This window comes from Neolamprologus multifasciatus, chromosome 10 (genome assembly GCF_963576455.1).
Source record: "Neolamprologus multifasciatus chromosome 10, fNeoMul1.2, whole genome shotgun sequence".
Classification (NCBI taxonomy): Eukaryota; Metazoa; Chordata; class Actinopteri; order Cichliformes; family Cichlidae; genus Neolamprologus; species Neolamprologus multifasciatus.
Genome location: NC_140448.1, coordinates 29474458 through 29494520, shown reverse-complemented (window position 1 = coordinate 29494520; position 20063 = coordinate 29474458). Strand labels below are relative to the sequence as shown.

At 40.3% G+C, this 20063-nt stretch overlaps 1 protein-coding gene across 2 annotated transcripts in view; it reads left to right on the top strand.

Annotated features, from left to right (window-relative positions):
- galnt10 (UDP-N-acetyl-alpha-D-galactosamine:polypeptide N-acetylgalactosaminyltransferase 10 (GalNAc-T10)) overlaps positions 1-20063 on the top strand; it is a 137878-nt gene that overhangs the window by 68724 nt on the left and 49091 nt on the right. The window lies entirely within an intron of this gene.

The following is a 20063-nucleotide window of genomic DNA, read 5'->3' as shown; positions in this document are numbered from 1 at the left end:
GGAAGTCAAGCAGTTTAACCGCCAAATGACGTAGGCAGTTGTCAGCCTTGCTCTGACATAAGAACATGACCTGAACACAACCGTTAGCTACTAGCTAACCGACTTGGGTCCTCTAGTACAACCGTCCCCAACGTTTTTTGTGCCACGGACCAGTTTAATGTCAGACAATATTTTCATGGACCGGCCTTTAAGGTTTCACGGATAAATACTACAAAATAAAATGATACGACCAAGACAAAAACGGTGTTTTGTAAATATAATAATAAACGCAAATTCATGTGTAATTGTGTAACTTTATTATTAGCGTCCTCCTGAAATGCGGCAACAACCCTGAGAGTAACATCCTCCCCTCTGCCCCTTAATGTTCTCTGATTGCTATGGTAACACGTAAATATTTCTTTCAAAATAAGACACACAACTACAACACGGGAAAAGACCCAGGGAAACCGAGTTAACGCTAAAAACCCTGAAAACCATAAATTTCACCCCGGAGCCTCAACTCTGGCAGCCCGGTACCAAACGACTGCCCGGGGGTTGGGGGCCGCTGCCCTAGTGCAAAGAGATCTGCAAAGATTCTCTCAGATTGACTACAAGATGTTGGGAGTCTGCTTGTGTTTATACATTGGACGACATGTTGAGGGTGTTGCACCCTTAACCGTCGACCAGTTGGTGATCACAACTGCAAATGTAATAAAACAACCAAGCAGCCACCGACTTTTTTCTTTCTTTCTCTTTCCCTGTCCTGTTTTACTCTACAATGATTGAACCATGAAACGGTGGTTGGCACTTCAGCAGCCTTATCTCTCGTTCGAATGAGTCGTCTGATTTGTCAGCTCTAAAAGTTGTCAGTTATCACTTTAATGTTTTTTTCCTCTTAATGAAAAACTAAATTTAGAAAATAATAAAAGATTTTTTTTTTGCTGTGGTGTTAAAGATAAAAAAGAAAAACTCAAAGGATTTTGATTTTGCAGCTCCATTCTTTCTCTTTGGCGTCTTATCTCTGGCATATTATTGTGCTCAGACATCGTCGTAGCACAGTTTCATTAAACCAGGCACCATGTGAGTCCAGATGCATCCATCACTGTTAACTGTGTTCTGTGACAGTGACTGTGCCGCTCAGCAGGACCACCGAGCCACACTGCAGTATTCACTGGAAGCCTGTCACTGACTTGAGATTGATAGTTGGATTACTCCCTTCGCTGCCTGATGGGATCAATTAGACAACTGTCTGAAAAACAAACATAACATTTGATAACACTGAATTTTAATGAAGGGAGGAATGGTAGAACGAAAGTATTAAACTTGACACTGATTGTATTCTCAAATGTTTAGCGAACGGCTCTAATTGTTTCCAAACATGTAATTAGTTCTATATCCTCGGTAGGCAATTTGTTGCCAGCAATTTGAGATGGCATGACACGTCCTAAATGATAGTTATCGTCTTTTGGCAGGAAAATGAAAGTGCTGTGTAGAGGCAGGTGATAAATGGGCATGGGAAATACATTTACTCACCGAGTGAGACAATCAAGAGGCGTGAAACAACATTCAAAGAGGATAAGATGGGTGAGAGTTAATGGGAATGACAATGTCAGAGATGTGAGCTTGGTGCTTTGTAAAAGAATGAAGCAATTTATGACTTTCATCAGACCATATTAGTGAATACCTTGGACATTAGGTCGTCTCTGGCACACCTGATGGTTGACCTATGATAGATTGGACTTTAAAAGGCACCTTCACATTTGAATGAATACAATGGATAATTAGAACAGAGGTTTAAGAGAAATATGTATAGAAGAGGCCTTTTTTCAGTGTGCATAATTATTATTATTTTTCTCCACTTTTTAGTGTGGTATTAGTGTTGACGTTATATTTGCAAGGACATCTGAGAACATCAGGACCTGAAAAGGGAGCAATTAAATGCTAGTGCCTGGCAAACATTGGCCACTTTGATCACTGCAATATCAATTGAGAACTTTAAATTTGGGGAAAATAGTCCCCCTCTTTTGGGGGTTACAGTTATTATAGTCATCATACACATTCCCTTTTCCTCGCACCCTTAAAGGTAAGAAAACGAAACCTTTTCGGTGGAACTCTGGTTACTGTCAATCATTTAAATGCATGAACTGTTCCTCTGCCTTAGTAAATGCTTTGAGTCATTGGTGTCAATAAGTCCTAGAATTTCATAATGGCATTTCCATTTGAGTGGATAGTTTGAATCAACCAATTTTGTGTCTTTTTATTTCCTGATTTAATACCTGCCGTCTTTTTAGATAGATGGTATACTCTTAGTTTTATAGAACATTACTGGGAGAATCACTGCAGCTTTTTTAAGTCGCTGGAAGTCGAGCAAATTATCTGACAGGATTCATCACAGGAACATAGATTAAAAAATGCAGTGAAATTATTTCATTCCTGTATATTTGATTAGATTTTTATTGAACCCTGACAGTTTGTGCTGCTGATGGGAACCTTTGAACACTCCCCAGACAACAAAGAGCCAGAAATGTGTAGTGTAGATAAACCACTTAGTTACTTTGGGGTACTTGGTTATTCTAAGCACTGAATGAGTACTTGATTATACGATGTCAGTTCTACCAATGAGAACCTACTTATGCTTATAAGAGACTATAGCATGAAGTATGTGCTGTTCTACTGGGTCAAGTGTTGCAGGGATCTTTCAATAGGTTGGTTGTGCTGCATGTAAATATTGTCTTAGGAGGGTTAGAGAAAGAGAAATTTCCAAAATGCCCAACTATAATCTGTTTTCCTCTTTATTGAGCAGGCTAGAAAGTCCACCTTCAGTATTGGTTTTGGTGTTCTTGCTATTGTTTTGTGAACTGGATGAAACACACATCTAAAGCATATCATTAAACACATCTCTTACTGTTTGGCTACCATCTTCTTCTTACTGCGAGGAGTCTCCACATCATGTGGCTCCCTCACCCTATTCCTAACATCCACCTTTGTTACACCAGCCCTCTGTATGGCCCCGAACCGACACTCAAGAGTCTTCGGTGGTTTCTTTTTCTCTTACCTGCTGTTTCAAGTGTCCTTTCCAGTCTATCCACTGTCTGCACATGTCCAGACCATGTTAGCTTTGCCTCTCTTACTTTTTCTCATAACTCCATAACCTGAGCTGTCACTCATCTCCCACTCCTCCCACTCGTCTACATTTACTACCTCTACTCCTTATTGTACCGTTAGATCTGTTCTGTGTTACTTTAAGTTTTATTCCTCTTCTCTCCAGTGCATACCTCCACCTCTGCAGGGTCCCAGCATCTGTTCCCAGCTCTCACTACAGATCAAAATGTCATCTGCAAACATCACAGTCCACCGAGACTCCTCCCTGACCTCGTCTGTCAACCTATCCATCACACTGCAAACAAAAAGGGGCTCGGAGCCCATCTCTGATGGAGTCCCACCCCCCAGCTCGATTCAATCTGTCACTCCTTCCGCATACCTCACCACTGCCTCACTGTCCTCATACATGTCCTGTATCACCGTCACACACTTCTCTAGATCCACAGAGACTCAGTAGTAGCGCCTTCTGACCTGCTCTGTGCTTCTCCATCAGCACTCTCAAAGCAAACATCACATCTGTAGTGCTCTTTCTCAGCATGAAGCCACACTGCTGCTCACCTCTCTCCTTAACCTAGCTTCAAAAACTCCAGAGCTGCTTTGCATGTTGAACTGCTCTCTCTGCAGAGCATAATTGCCACCAAATCACTGCACAGTTGAGAGCAACATTGGGCTGACACAGCTACTCTATATGTCATTAATAAAGGTTGACGAGTCTTGGAGCTTTCTTTTTACAGTTACTACGATGTGGTGCATCTCATGCCTGGGTTCTACTACATTGATGAGAGCACAAAAACTCATATTATCTCCAACTGACAACAGCTGGTCAGTGTATTGGGGAAGAGCTTGTTATTTTCACAGGCTGGGAGTCATCTCTGGACGTTTTCTTTGGCTTCTTCAGTGCTTGCTGAAAAGCTGCCTGTTGTCGTTTCCTACTGTATGCTTTAGTAACTCCTTAAACTCTGCGTTTGTTGAAACAGGCTTTTCAGATGTGTTTTTCATTCCTGTTTTTTGACATTTTAACAAAGAATAGCAGAGCACAGGATTTGCTTTATATTTAGTCATTGGTAGTTTTACAAATATACATGTGAGTAAATGAGAATGGCACAGTTTCTAATTCTGATATTTTGTGGTAAAGATAATTGGCTTGAAGAAACTAGGAAATGATTGCTCCAATTACTGACCAAAATAATGAGCCAATTGATGTACAAATATAGGTATCGACACGACCCTGTTGACTATTATTGGCACTAGGGCTGCCACGATTAGTCGACTAGTCACGATTACGTCGACTATCAAAATCGTTGACGACTAATTTAATAGTCGATGCGTCGTTTGAAACTTTGTAAGATCCCAAAAGACGCAGGAATAAGTAGTAGGATTTAAGAGTGTAATAACGGACTGAAACAGAAGATGGCAGCGCTGCATGTACAAGGATGCCAGCTGCCGTTAAACCCCGAAGAAGAAGAAGAAGCTGTGTCCCAGAATTCATAGCGCAGCCCAGCTCAGTTTCCAACAATGGCGGCAGCTAGTTAGTTTTAATATTACTCTTATTATTCTTTCTGGGTCACAAAATAAACGTTTAACATATTTTTAGGCGAGAATGTAGCTGTGTAAGCCTCAAATATCTGCACATATTTTCAAAAGCGCTGCGACGTTTTCGGAGACGTCTGTTAGCCACTAGCTCGATAGCTAGCCGGGGGCTAGGCTAACTAGAGCTGTGAGAACACCGGACTCCCGGCAAATCATTTTCAAACCCACCGCTGTCTTTCGCTACTCAGGTTAAACATGATATATAAGTCACTTAGATAACTTAAAAATGTTATTGTTTGGCTTTTTTCAGTATTTTATTTGTTCCTGAGTAAATCTGTTTGGCTGAGATTAAAGTTATAGTTTTTACACAGCTGAATAAACCTCAAGCAGACAGCTGATTATCAGAAGTGTGAGATGCTCAATTTACTCCGGTGTCCCGTTATATTTTAGATAGCAAGGAGTTTATTAAACTTCACCGAAACAATCTGCAGATTTCATTAAAATTTAATAAACTATCATCTTGTCTTTATTTTTAGTTAGCACATACCTTAAACACTTAAAGCTGTAAGCTAATGATAGTTATATAAGAGCAGATGCTGCTGGTGCAATAATCTGTACGTTTTACGTCCAATGGATGATGATCTGATTAGTCGACTAATCGCAAAAATAATCGGTGACTAGTGACTATCAAAATAATCGTTTGTGGCAGCCCTAATTGGCACACTGACATTAGTGAATGCAATACAATAGCCAGTATTCATCATTTATTTCATTTGTGATACCTGAAGAACTTTAAAAGTAGCCTGTTATTTCTGTAAATACTTCCTTGTTACCTTTGAACAAATAGGGGAAGAATAGAAACAAAAATCAAAACAAAGACCAGGATGTGAGGGGAAAAAAAAAGATTGATTGGACAGGAGGTTATTCGTTCTGTATCAGTATTAGCGGGCTAGCGTTGAGAGCTTCTGTGACAGTGATTGTGACAAAATTAAGTAGCCTGTTAGCCCTCAACTTAGTAAAGGACAAAGAAGACAGATGGCAAAAAGAGAAGGATTTAGAAGGACAGAAATAACACAATAGGGCAGGAATCCATTGTACACAAACAGTGTAATGTCAGGAGACATGGATATTCTGTGGACAAAGATGCCTGCGGTCTCAGTGAAACCAGTTAGACCTGCCAACCTGCCCAGCTACAGTAAATGATGAGCTTCAGCTTGGTGAGAGGAGAGAGGGATGAAGGAGGAGGGGTGGCGGTGCGGGGAGGTCAGCTCACTCTTCATTAGGCTGTAATTGAATTTCCACAGCCCGTGCAGGGAGGATGTTCAGCTCTCGCTCTCCCTGCAGGGGACTGTTGGCTTGCTCCAGCTTCCCAACCTCCCCAGTACTTTCAAGGTTAGCTCAGCTAATGGGCTAGTTTCTCCATGGATTTTTCTGCTCGCCATCTGTCATCTGCATGTCTGACCATGTAGGCGAGCAGGTACACACTCCATTATGTGATGCTGTGGTTACAGAGTTACTAGAGAAAGAATCCAGTAGGGGTGGGCAAAATAGCCCTAAAATTAATATCACAGAATTTTGAGAATTTACACGAACAAAATTTCTGAAATGATATAAAAAGCTGAACAGTGTTTTATTAATGCTCACAGCATGCAGACAGCAACGTAAGTAGATGCATTAAGTAAAGGCATTTTCCATTCTTTTCCAGTGAGCTACTGTCACTGACGACATTCTTCCGAATTTGAAATGAGAATCTATTGAAACAAGATGCACCAGCAGCATTATAATGTAATAATGCGCATGCGCCCTTAGCGTGCTGCCTGCTGTAACCCTAATTTCCTTCGGGATTAATAAAGTATTCTGATTCTGATGAATGGTGAAGCAGCAGAAATCAAATGTAAGCACAAACTGTAAAATAACTGCTTAACACAAGTTTATCCATAACTGTCTCGTAATAAAACAGAAACATTTTTTATTCAATTCAATTCAATTTTATTTATATAGCGCCACATCACAACAAAAGTCGCCTCAAGGCGCTTCATAGATACAGAGAAAAAAAACCCAACAATCATATGACCCCCTATGAGCAGCACTTTGGCGACAGTGGGAAGGAAAAACTCCCTTTTAACAGGAAGAAACCTCCGGCAGAACCAGGCTCAGGGAGGGGCGGGGCCATCTGCTGCGACCGGTTGGGGTGAGAAGCTGGGATGTTGCATCTTGGTTTGAGCTTTTTAACCATTGGCTTTAACGCCCTCCTTTACGTCAGTCATTTCCATCCACCTCTCATGTCATATGGAGCGCATGTGAGTGCTCCAACGACTGGTGGAGTCATTGTAGATTTGGGTTGCAAAAGTTCCTCAAGTAGTCAAAAAGTTTGTTTCCACTTTTAGAGGATCATTTTCTTGCAAAGTACTGTTTTGTTGGAGGTTGTTAAAGTAACTCGCTCTCCTGGCACTAAATCGCTATCGGTCTGTTGCTCTGATATGTCCGGCCTGGTCTTATTGTTGTGCGCACCAGCAAAGGCATGGTGTTGCTATAGCAATATTATTGCAATTACAATGACATTTTTACATTATGTAAAAGTTCATGATATGGAGCAGCTTTACTAGGAGTGCAGAAGGCCACCTCTGTCCTGACTCAGAGGACTCGGCAGTGTCTTATTGTTAAAGCTGTTCACAGACTCCAAAAATGAGTCTGTAGGTGGCCTGCGTCTAAATCCTCAAGTGACTTTGAACAGTTATAAAAGAGAAATTTTGTATTCATTGATAATGTGCAAAATAGAGCTTCATAAACCTCTGCGATCTTTGTCTTTGTTTTTCACTTGAATTTTAATTATAAATCACGTAAATCCCATCTAAGAACACACATTTGATGGTAGATTAAATCCACAATGTTTGTTTTGTTTTAATAAATTAGTGTTAGTTGTTGACCAAAACTGTCCTTTATTACAGCTTTTCTCATCATCTAGCAGACCAGCTGTATTCTTAAGCAGTAGAAACTCCAGGCCATTCACATTCCCATAAAGTAATGCTGTCAAAGCCACTGGCATGTCTACAAGATGTCCTTTGCCGGCAGAGCATAATGTACCCAGTTATGGCATTATTAAGATGCGACTGCCACTCACAACTCATCATTTTTTTTCCAATGCAGAGAATTGCTGGTAAGGAGTTTATTTCAGCCTAGGCTACAAATCTTTTCTTAACCCCAGCCAAGTAGTTCACGGTTCCTAAACTTGGAGAAAAACAACTTAAATAAATAAACAGTGAATGAAAAAGTGCTAAATAATGTTTTAAAACATGAAGGTCCAGTGGGACACCGGCAAACGTCTCCTGGCTGCTAACCCTACAGAACGGGAAGCTATGCCACCAGTCTTACGATGGGCACGTTACCTCTCTGTGGTCGCTATTGTTTCAGCCAGTGCAAAGAAGAGCTGCAGGCAGCAGCCTCAAGGAATGGAGACTATACTTTAAAATCCATATGAATGGTGTACAGCATGTGCTTCTGAGAAGGTGACCCCAGTCGTTCTCAGGGTTCTTGTCTGCATTGCTCACCTGTCATGTCATGTTTAATTTGGGGGAGCTAATGTTGCTTCTCTAATAAAGCTGTTTTGAGGGCCAGGGGGTAAAAGGTGGTGCTTTTTGTATTTAGGCTGTGCGCAGTAGTGGAGCATGTTATCATGTTTTATCAAGTGTTTGCCTTTTTAATTGGCGTATGCTTTAGAGATGAGAGCTGTTCTCTGGGGAGGCTGACTTCATTAGCACCTGTAAGCATCCAGATATGTTGGAGAAAAGTGAAAAATTGAGCGAGCGAGCGAGCGGCACATAAAGATCTTTGTCTTCCAAAGATTCTTGCCACAAAAGATTTCGATTCAAAACGTGTCCAGTGTTCTGTACCCAGCTGTGACTTACAGGATGGACACCACCGCACAAAAGTGAAATATTTTGCGTGTTGCTTTTTTTTCTTTTTTCTTTTTTCTTTTTTTTTTTTTTGGGGGGGGGGTTTGTTTCCAAAGGGGTTGTTACTCCAGTTATGTCTTATTAAAATTTTAATTGAGAATAGCACTGCTGTGCAAGGGATCATTTGCATGTATATTAGTGCAAATGTCTGGCACTCTGCCAGTTTAAAGGAGACAATATTCATATCAAAATAATTATCCATATAGGTTAACAGTTGAGCACAAAACAGAAGAGGAGGGGAGGAACAGGGGAGAGAAATGTGCAATCATATGAAAAATGGTCAATAATACAGGGGATAGTTTGGAGAGCTGTTACTGTGCTTTAATGGGCTTCTCTGGAGAACAGAGCACATTTGTCTGCTGTGCAATTTGGAGAAGGAAGAAACTCCAAAGTAAGCACCTGGAACAATTAGTGGCTGTACGCTCGCTGAATGTTCAGCTTTTCACCAAATCTGAGACGTATTTTATTACCTCCCATGTAGGGATGGGTATTGATAAGATTACACAAGAATATCCAGTAATGTTCCTGCCTACAATTAAACACATTCACTTACCGTAAATCGGGGCATCTGCTGTGGCAAATGGGTTCAAGCCTTTGACCACAAACTGAGTCACTGCTCGGGTACATTCGTCTATCCTGGCCTGAAAGGAGACGCTAACGGTAGACTGCAGCGACAACTGCCAGCATCTGAGCCAGACTCTGTCTCATCATGGTCACCTAAATGCACAGTAACGGCAGGTTTTGTAATAAGGCAGATCGCACTAACATAATCTGCACTGTTAGTTGATTATTTACCTGCCGCATTAACGGGAGGAGACTTGCAAACGTTACCGCTGCTGCTGGGTTGATATTCACGAGTCCGGAGCGGAATTAAAAACACGACATTCATTTAAGGTCATCGTGTGTTTTGTGAGCAAATGCTTTTGCATGTTCGTAGTGTTTCCTCCTTTAAATGAAATATCTACTTTGCAAGTATTGCAAGTTGCCCTGTCGTCATCCGTTCTCGTAAAGTATAACCAAACTTTTGAGCGTTTGAACCGCCGTGTTTCTTGCCAGGTAAATGACGCTCCGCAACATGGTGATGTCATTCGGGGTGACTGGAATCGATAAGGGAATCGTTTGCAAAAAGGGCAAACAATTCCAATAAATTGAAACAGTGGGAATACCCATCCCTACTCCCATGCATATTGGTGTAACACTTGCTGCAGTCTGAGACTGTCATGATAAATAGAACTTACCTTTAATGCACACCAAGTCACGTGATCCCTCCTTGCTACAGCAAATGTTCCCTCTGTTTTCTTCAGGGCAGAGCTATTGTTTACTGGTTGCTTTATGTTACTAACCTGACTGCAAACTTACGGAAGTGACTAACAGAATAAGATGAGCAGTAGAACTGCTTCCCTTTGAAGCAGGGGTGTCCAACTCCAGGCCCCAAGGGCTGATTTCTTGCAGGTTTTAGATATCACCCTGGGTCAGCACAACTGAATCATATGATTAGCTCATTAACAGGCCTCTGGAGAACTTGAGGAGGTCATTTAGCCATTTAAATCAGCTGTGGATCAAGGACACATCAAAAACCTGCAGGACCCCGGTGTTTGAGGCCTGGAGTTGGACACTCCTGCTGTAAAAGGTATATGGTTTCAGCGAGGGTGAGGAACTTGGACATTTGTGAGGGACTCAGATTTGAGCTGGTGCTCCTTCCACATTGGAAGAATCCAGTTAAGTTGCTTCTGATCTCCTGGACACCTCCTAGGTTTGGTGTTTTCGGCATATTCGCCTGGTTGGAGGCGCGGAGGGGGAGTTCAATCCTTTTATAACAGGAAGCAACTACTAGGAGGGAATTAAAGAAGAGACTAGAGAAACAAGATTAGAACTAGAACTAGACAGTCAAATTATGTGACAACAGGGGGCATCTGACGTATCTTTAATCCCACACAACACTTCTTCAAAACAGACAATTAAGGACGGCTTAAAATCACAAACCAAACCAATGAGTATCTAAAACCTGAATCTCCAGTAAGTGCTCCTCCGTTGACACTCAAAAGAGAAGTGTTTGTGTTCTAGTTTGCATCATGTACATTTGTTGGCCTGAAGGTGTTTAAGCACACACGGTAAGTGTTACTGAAAAATGACATCCAGCGTGCCATCACGCTTTGCCATTTCTTTCCTTTTTTCCTAAACGGTACGTAGAAGAATACAAAGTGAGCAGTTTAATGGCTGTTGTTGCTTAACAAATAATAAAGCACATCATACAAAGACTAAAGAACTGAAGCATAGTTTTGAGAATTGATAGCATGAAAAATATTGCCTATGCCAAAGAAAAAAAGCATTTGTTTCCCTTCTGAATTCTTCTTCGCTGGGCCTGAAACAAAGGTTGGGTTATGAAAAAGCTAAATGTAGTTGAGCCGTCATGTTCAGACTGTTTCTGCTGCTTGACTTTTTCTGCACTACTGAGTTTAATTGCTTAAAAAAATCACATTGGGAACCAAAAGCTTATATTTTCAATAAAAATGTTTTGCTATTCCATTGTCAACAGAACCTGGATGATGGTATCTGTGACAAAACTTAAATTCTCAGGTCCAAGCTGGCAGTCTGTTCAGACCGTGGAAATGACTCTCAAGGACTAACAATCCCCACAGGGATATTTTTATAGCAGTCGACAGCAGCAGTACGGGGCTGCTTGACAGGATGAGGTTAGGAGATTTAGAGTGAGCACAGCATCAGTGCTGCCACGTTAGCAGTGACTCTGTCTTTGTAGCTGTTGCTGCCACTGCCTTCCTCTGTCATATCAAATGCTCCCACTTCTGCCCAGTTTCATCTTTTTTTATTGTTTACATTTATTTTTGTTTTTTGCAGACTACTTCTACAGCTTTAAGCGCAATGTGTAAGCATTTAGAGAGTTGGTCTATTTCAGAGAGTAAACATGGAAAACAGTCAAACGCATCAATGTATGTATGTTTCTTTCTCACTGGTCCAATCTTCCCAGAAAGCTCTTCACACCCTAATAATATGAGCTTGGTTTGAATTATACAACGTTTGATTTTTGCGTGTAGCTAGTTGGAGAAATTGATAAATTCAGCGAATCAATATGTGAAGCATTTGTGATTCCTTCTGGGCCAACATGGAAACTATTTTTTAACCAGTTTTGCCCTTTGGCTCCTTTCTGCTGTTTCTGTGGATAGAAAAGCAAAACATGGTCTGAATCAGGGCAGACTGACCTGATCAGAAGAGCATGCTCTCTGCTAATGCCTCGCTTTTAATGGATTCTCTCTTAGACGCACTGACTGAATTTTTTGCAGGCTTGGTCAATTTCACTCATAGACCAGAAGAAATGGAATGCAAGAACAAATTTTCTTTAATAAAAAAAAAAAGGAATACAGAGACAGGAAATTGTCCTTGAAACATTACCACCTATTACCTAGAAAACAACTGGAAAGCACGGATGAACTTTTAGCCTTTAGTCTCTTTAAATCCAGATTCTGAGCTTCCTTGTTGGTTGGATGAAGAAATATGTTTGACTGTGAAGGATATTATTTAGAGTGGGTCTGAAATAACTACACTCTAAATGCGGTCCACCGATATAAAATCCAAATAAAAGAGAAAACCAACCATTAGCTGTAATAAAGCCAAAGTGGTATCAACCATTAGTGAAGTCCCTTCTTCAGCCTTCAAGGTGAACATCTGGGCTATCTTGGTGTTTTAAAAATGAATTAGCGCAATGGGTGGAACTGAGTCACAGAAGGCAGTACGACAAACTATTTTCTAGGAGGTTACTGATTAAGTGGCAATAAGGTCATTGTCTGTACTAAACGAAGTCTCCAAGTGTAATTACCTCCTGCCGGGCTTGGATCTAGTATCCTTCTTTTAAGGCAGCATTTTCCATGTACATGGGCATGCATGTATAAACCACATCTTACTTCTAGTGTCCTATTTAAGGGAAATGGAAGAAACATGGAAAAACCAAAGAATTGAAATATGCAGGAGAACTGAGGCAGCCCCATAGAGGCGGTAGTGTTTGCTGTGAAGCAGGAGCTTGTGTGTCTGTGCTCTAAATGTTTGACAGCGCTTGAAGGCAGAAACATGAAATTGTCCGTCCTCTCCTTGCTTATCAAAATATTGCTTTCATCATTTTATGATGTGACAGCAAAGTGCACATCTGTAATACATCTCTTATCGTTGGCTCAGTGGATATTTAAGCAGTGTATATTTTGTGTGACTGGGGAAGATGAGGGGGAGTGTTCTTGAAAAAGAAGGGGAAAAAAATCCCTCAGACTGGCTTATGTCATCACGGACTTTCCGTCAGCATCCTTCTTTTTTTATGACTGTTGCAAAAGGAAAAAAAAAAAAAGCTGCTTCAGATGTTTTCAGCTTTGGCTCAAAGAGAGGATGTGTGATAGAGTTCACAGAAGCAGCCGAAGATTTTGGAGGAATAAATTAGCAGCTTTGTTCTTTGGTGCTGTGCCAAGACTTCTGGGAAGTAATCCAGCACCTTGGAAAGATGAGATTTGGATGACACATTGGATTCACTCTAATTTGAGGTTAATTGAATTGAAAATCCCCCCAGCTTCTACCAACACAACATATACAGGAAGGAATGATGAACTGTGTTATGGATGTGTTGGTTATTTTATACAGCTGGCGTTTCTGAACCCCTCAAAATATTCAACAAATCTGGGTTATTGATCAGGATTACAGATGCTTCAGCTTTTTAGTCTTTGTTTTTTCTTCTTACTCTAAGGGTCTCTAACTTTTTTTTAAACAGGTTGCCGAATAGCTACAAGTAATGTAGAAAAAGTTTCCAAATAAGAGTCAAAATGATTGAATTCATATATGTAACAGACGAGAAAAAAATTTGTCACATTTTTAAAAAAATTTAGAATTTTGGTAAAATAGCAATGTTAATTGTTAGCTAGAGCAGCGGTCCCCAACCCCCGGGCCTCGGACCGTTACCGGTCCTTAAGTCGTTTGGTACCGGGCCACGAGAGTTGAGGCTCAGGTGTGAAATGTATAGTTTTCAGGGTTTTTATCGGTTTTCTGCGTTATTTTGTTATCGTTTTTATCGTTAACTCGGTTTTCCTGGGTCTTTTCACGTGTGTTATGAATAAATTTAATTTTTTTCGGTACCGGTACTAGTTTTATTATTTTTTTGTATTTATCCGCAACACCTTAAAGGCCGGTCTGTGAAAATATTGTCAGGCATAAACCAGTCGGTGGCGCAAAAAAGGTTGGAGACCGCTGAGCTAGAGGATCAATAATCAACCAGATTGGTAGCTAATTTAGTTCATCAATGGGTAAAATAGCTAAAATTATAAAACAAGAAGACTGAAATTTATAGTAAAAAATATGGTTAACATAGGACATTCCTAGCTAGTATAATGTCCAAAGTTGAAATGGCTACCATCATCATAATCATCTTAGTTAATAGTTAATTATGGCTAGCAGTTTGTTCTTTTTTTCTTTTTACCTAACAAGATGGATAAATATGTTTTAGCAAAATCAATAAATAAAATGGATAGCTTAAATTGTTATAGTTATATTTTAAAGTATGGCCAGCAGTTGATGGCTAGCTACACTTGGGTTACTTTTTTCTTTTTTTTAACATTGACATTTTAGGCTAACAGTTGAAATAGCTAGCTAACAACCTAGATTAACTCTCAAACGTTTTAGCTTGACTTAATGTAGAAAAGCTTGCAGTTGGTCAGTAAATATAATGAAAAACTAGCAAATGGGATGGTAGCTATTTAAAGAAGATGAAATACTAAGGCAACAATTAAACACCGGTTAAGACAGAAACCATACCTGTTAAACGGTAACCTGAAAGCAATGCATCAGTAAATGATGAGCTGTAGATGTTAATTTACAGCTAAATTAACACATGGCTAATGTGTTAATTTAAACTCAATTCAAATTAACACATTAGCCACATCATATCCACATCAGCAAATGTTTAAGGATTTTTATCCATTAAAATGGGTAAATATGCCATTGAAGGCGGAATATTTACCTTTCATCTTTGATCCTCATGCATAATTTTCATGACAAAACTGCTCCATTAGACTTTTGTGATTTCCCCCAACCCCAGGTTTCTCATGGTTATAATACAGGGGATTTTTCATCTTTATCTTAAACAAAAGATATTGCACCATACGATCCTGTACACTTTTTAAATGTTGAAAGGTAGTTTGTTCTAATCTTTGCAAATTTGCAAAACATTTTTGTTAAGCAAAATGAGGCGTGTTGAAGAAAATGGAATCGCTAAAAAGATTTTTAACTATATTTTTGTGGTGTGATTAAATATTTTTATAGTTCATATTGTGATTTTAGTGAGGTTTTTTTCTTGTTTAGCATGGGTTCTTTGCTATAATGTGTTTGGAAGGTGGTCTTCATGATTACTTTTGAGGTGCTACTAAAACTGGTATCTATTGCATGTACAGTATCTTGGTCAAATTAATATTAATCTTTTCTGTGATATTTATTGGAGTGAGTTCAAATCAATCAGATCAATGTGATCTGGTGGTTCTGGGGCTGAAAGATCTTGAGAACCACTGTACCAGTTAAATACTTGCTCTGGTGCCCACATTTCACCCTGACCTCTTCTTTTTTTCCTAGTTTTATTGTTTGTGGTTTAATTCTAATAAATGACTAAGAAGAAGATGCATTCCTGGAACAGACAGAGATTGAGGGCAGCGATTGTTTGTTAGTTCGGTAAATGGGGTCTACAGAACTGACCCCGGCATCGACGATGTCTGAGCCCTCTTCATGTCCTGGATTTCACATTCTAATAATGACTAATGTGTTTGCCGACGTCAGCCTGCTCTCATTAGAGTGATTTATAGCCCCGGCAGTTTTCAGTAAACCAGAGGAGCCGTATTCCAATTTATTCAGGTCAAATTAACCATTCATAATTAGACACCATAACCTTTCCCGCTTTCCTTTCCTAGTCTGAATGCGCTTTACATGAAATGCAAATGTTCATTGTTTAATCTCCCTGCTTATCATTAAGGAGGCCCCATGCAGGGCAAAAGTTTAGCCTGAATCAATCTCCTAATGCTTAATAGCTAATGGGCTGATTTATTGCCATGTAATGAAGGTGAAGGCCTTCTTTTCTCTAATGGTGGCATTGACCCTATGGAGCCCCTCAGCCATTATTCCAATGTCAAAACTGTGCAGCTTATATTATTGCTGCAATGACTCATTTTAATATAAAGTATATCACCTATAAACTTACTAATCTCCAATTACTCTACTTGGCTGTAGGAATTATTTGAAAAATTTTACAAGTACAGAATTGGCAAGTATTCTGAAATCTGTTACATTATATTGATTTTTTTTTTAATTATATAATGAGACCTGAAACACACACAGAGAAACATTTTGTATTAAGGTTGGGTGATTTTTTTTTTTTTTTTTTCAAAAAAAGTTTCCAACCAGCCATAATCCGTCCAACCACCAGTAATTGGTGATACATTCATGGAGATGTATGTATCTCTGTGTCACAAGATTATGTTAAAGGCACATAAGTCATCAGGAGGGCGAACAACAGTGCTTATATTTTATCTCACTGCATACATATTTATCAGCCACAACATTAAAACCTCTGACAGGTGAAGTGAATAACATTGATCATGCAATAGCCTCCTGTGAGTCTTTGGGCTGCGACATGTCATGCATTTTGAGGTTACCTAGGCACGTACAACCTAGCTAAAGGCTATTGTACACTCCTCAGAGTCATTTGCTTCCCCCAGCAGGACATTATGTTCTGCCACAAAACAAACTGCCCAGGAACAGCTGAAGAAACATGACAATGAGCCCAAGGCACTGACCCAACCTCCAGCCTCCCGCCTCCCGCCTCCCGCCTCCCCAGATCCCAATCCAATCTAGAATTGGCAGCATTCGGTGGACTAAGCCTCCTCCATAGAGGCTGCAGCCCAGAGCCCACATGTCCCACAGGAGCTACTGCCAGCATTTTGGTTACAAACACCACAGGATATCCCCAAAGGTCCTGTTGTAATGCCCCAGACAGGTCAGAGGCATTTTGGTGGAGTACAAGGAAACAACCCAATGTTGGGCAAGTGCTTTGAGAACTTTTCCAACTATAATAATAATAATAATAATAATGGATTGCATTTATATAGCGCTTTTCGGGACCCTCGAAGCACTTTACAATACCACTATTCATTCATTCTCACATTCATACACTGGTGGAGGCAGCTACAGTTGTAGCCACAGCTGACCTGGGGCAGACTGACAGAGGCGAGGCTGCCACATCGCGCCATCGGTCCCTCTGGCCAACACCAGTAGGCAGTAGGTGAAGTGAATTGCCCAAGGACACAACGACCAAGATTGTCCGAGCCGGGGCTCGAACCGGCAACCTTCCGATTACAAGACGAACACCCAACTCTTTGAGCCACGGTCGCCCCGCCACTATCAGAACTTATGCCAGTTTTAATTTGGTTGGGAAGTGGGGCACGTCGGGTTGTCGGTCTATCACAGGACAAACAGGGAGAGACAGAAAGACCAAAGTTGGATTTCATTATCAGTTTGCTAAATAAATTATTTCCTGGCTTTAAAGTATTTTTTTAACATTTCAAATTGGATAGGGCTAATTAGAGCCAGACCACTTGAGGCGGGCTGCATCTCAATTGAGGCCTTCAGGATTACGTAGCAGAGACCTCTGTGACAGTTTGATAGACAACACCTCTCACTCTGGTCTTGATTACTGCTGTTGTCTAATTCGCTTTGCTTTGCTGTAATAATGTCCGATTGGGGTGTGTTTTGGACCAGATCCTGTCTTTTTGGACTAGCTGGGAAATGATGGTGAATTTTGGTGTTGGGCTTCAAGTGATGAGCTGTCATCTTCTTAGCTTCAGTTTCATTAAAAAGTTAATGAAAGTTTAAAAAAAAAAGAAAAGGATGAAGTGAAAGTGTGAGGATGGAGACAAATCGGAGGACCAGCTGGCTTCTGATTTGTTGGTTTTGGCCAGTTCTCCCATTTTCAGTGCCTCTGATGTCTGTTGGGATTAGGAGTACCTTCTCCAAGAGGCAATGGCTGCCAAGCAGCATCAGAACAGAGGCGAGCGGGGTGAGGGATGAAAGTTGGGAAGTGAAGCAACAAAGGTAGAACAAAAAGTGAAAGAATTACAGCTGGAAAGAAACAACTGAGTGCAGAGATAAAGACACTGTCAGTCATTTGAGCAGGACTGCTGTCTTTCCTCCTTCTACCCTTCTGATATTCAAAATCCAATTAGTGGACGTGTTCGAGGGAGCTCCTTTGTGACAGTGGGCCATTTGTAAGGAGGAACACTGACAGAGGTAATATTTTAATGTAAAGTGTATCTTCCTTTATTATGTATATAATGTTCTCTTTTCGTAGTCCTGAGAAATGTTCTTGTTCACATTTTTGATGTTGATGCAGAGAAGAGGTGCAAAAAAGTAAGAAAATGGTACAATGAGACACATTTATTTGCCTGAGTCACACTGGACCTCATTTGTGTATTACTATGAATGATTTAGACTTCTTTAAATAGAGGGGATGTAGTGATGGGCTAATAATGCTTTGGACTGGTCCAGGTCAAACCACTGGGCTTGTGATACGCCTGCAGAAATTTTGCTTGAAGCCTTAAATGTGTCCTTTCTATGTTAGTTAGTTCTGTGTTAGCTTTTTGGGGAGCTGGAAGCTACCATGTTTGGACAAGAGGGTGAAGTACCAAAATGATGAGCTTGGATAGGTATTTGCAGATGAAACTTGTATGAACAATTCACAGAAACACTTGTTTTACTCTGTTAATTGGTGTTAAGAAACTATTAGTGCTAATAAAATGCTAGAATCTAACTTAACAGAATGGAAACACAAACCATCTTTGCTGTGTTTGAGACTTCTGTGCAGGCTTCTTTTTTTTTTAGCCCCAGAGATTGCAGCATGGATAATGTTCAATGAAAGCAGTTTGTTGGGTTTGTAAGGTCTTAACTTTATAATGTAATGTGTCCTAATATATTGTGAGTTAGCACTAAATAAATACATTTTTAATTGAGTTGGTCAGTACCTTAGAATGGTGAAGGCACACTTTGATCATGACTTCTTTCTTCTTTTACAAAAAATCCAAGCCTCTGCAAATGATTTTTGACATCAAACCATGTGCTCAAAGAGACTTGATGTGACATTTGTTGCGTTTTTGTTTTCTGGCGCTGTAGTTTGACCGTTCGGTGAGCTGGAACGTGATCCTCTGCAGAGTCACTGTAGACGTCAGATTTGGAGGCAATTAAATCATTTGTCTAACAGTAGACAGATGGATTAAAAGACACTGCTGAGTCATGTCTGTCAGTTGGAGACTATTTAAGAAGCACACTTTGTGTGGTTTGCTTTTCCAGTGCATCTGTTTTGCCTTTGCTCACAGTGGATAACATTATAACTGTGACCATTCACGTCCAGTTGGTTTGTAACATATAGTGTCTTATCAAGATGTTCCCCTTTTGAGGTGGTGTTAAGTGCAAATATTTTTTTTGGTGGTTACTGAATATTTAAACAAAGTGAAAAACACAGGATGGATTGAGATGGAGTACATTCAGTTTTATACTACAACACTGGACTTTCTGGGTTTTTCTCTGCAATGGTCGACAGCTTTAGAAACATTAACACTAGAAAGATGGCCATTGAAACATGGCTTTAAGTGTGACTTATTTTTATATTTATTGACCTGTCACAGCTGACTGGGCGTTTGAGCAGAAAGACTTAAAGGCTCCATTTAGAGCAGGATTGATTTCTGTCAAAGGCGAGCTGTGATGAAAGATTGGAGAAAATGTGCATGTATAAGCCCCGTCTCTGATTGATTGATGCTTTCAAGTTGCCCTGTCTTTATATGTCGCCATATATATAGATACCCCCTCCCCCGACACACACACCATCCACCCTGTTCCAGTGTATTTGCCATTTTAGGCGATGGAACTGACCATTTGACTGACACCTCGCTCTGAGCTGAGATTTACTGTCACTGCTGCTAGAGAAACACAGGAAAATGGCACAGCTGCCATGCATAGGACCAGTGGCTCTGACATGAACTTTAATAAAACTCTTTGATCGTGTAATTTACTCAGTGAAGGGTTTGTTGGGAAAAGGGTCCATAATGGGACATTATGAGTTTTGGGTAGAATGAACATCATCACAATTTTGGCAACAGCACTGTTTTTCTTTTTTCTTTTGTTTTTTTTGTTTTTGTTTTTTTAATTTCTTGCCAAAAGGCTTTATGACCGCACATTAGAGGGGCTTATTTAATTCCTTTTTCTTTCCTCGCAGTTGGTTTCTTCCTCTTGGGGGTAACATTCTGTCTAATGACTGCAGATATAAAAAAAGAAGAAAAAAAAAGTCAGTGAGTGTAGAAAAGTAAGTAATATAAAGTTTTTCTCTGTATGGGTGAAAGTACGTTATGATGTAGAGGCCTTAAGGGGGACATTTCGGTGTGGAGCATGTGGCAGCGGCAGATGTCGTGTTTGATGGTGACAGCT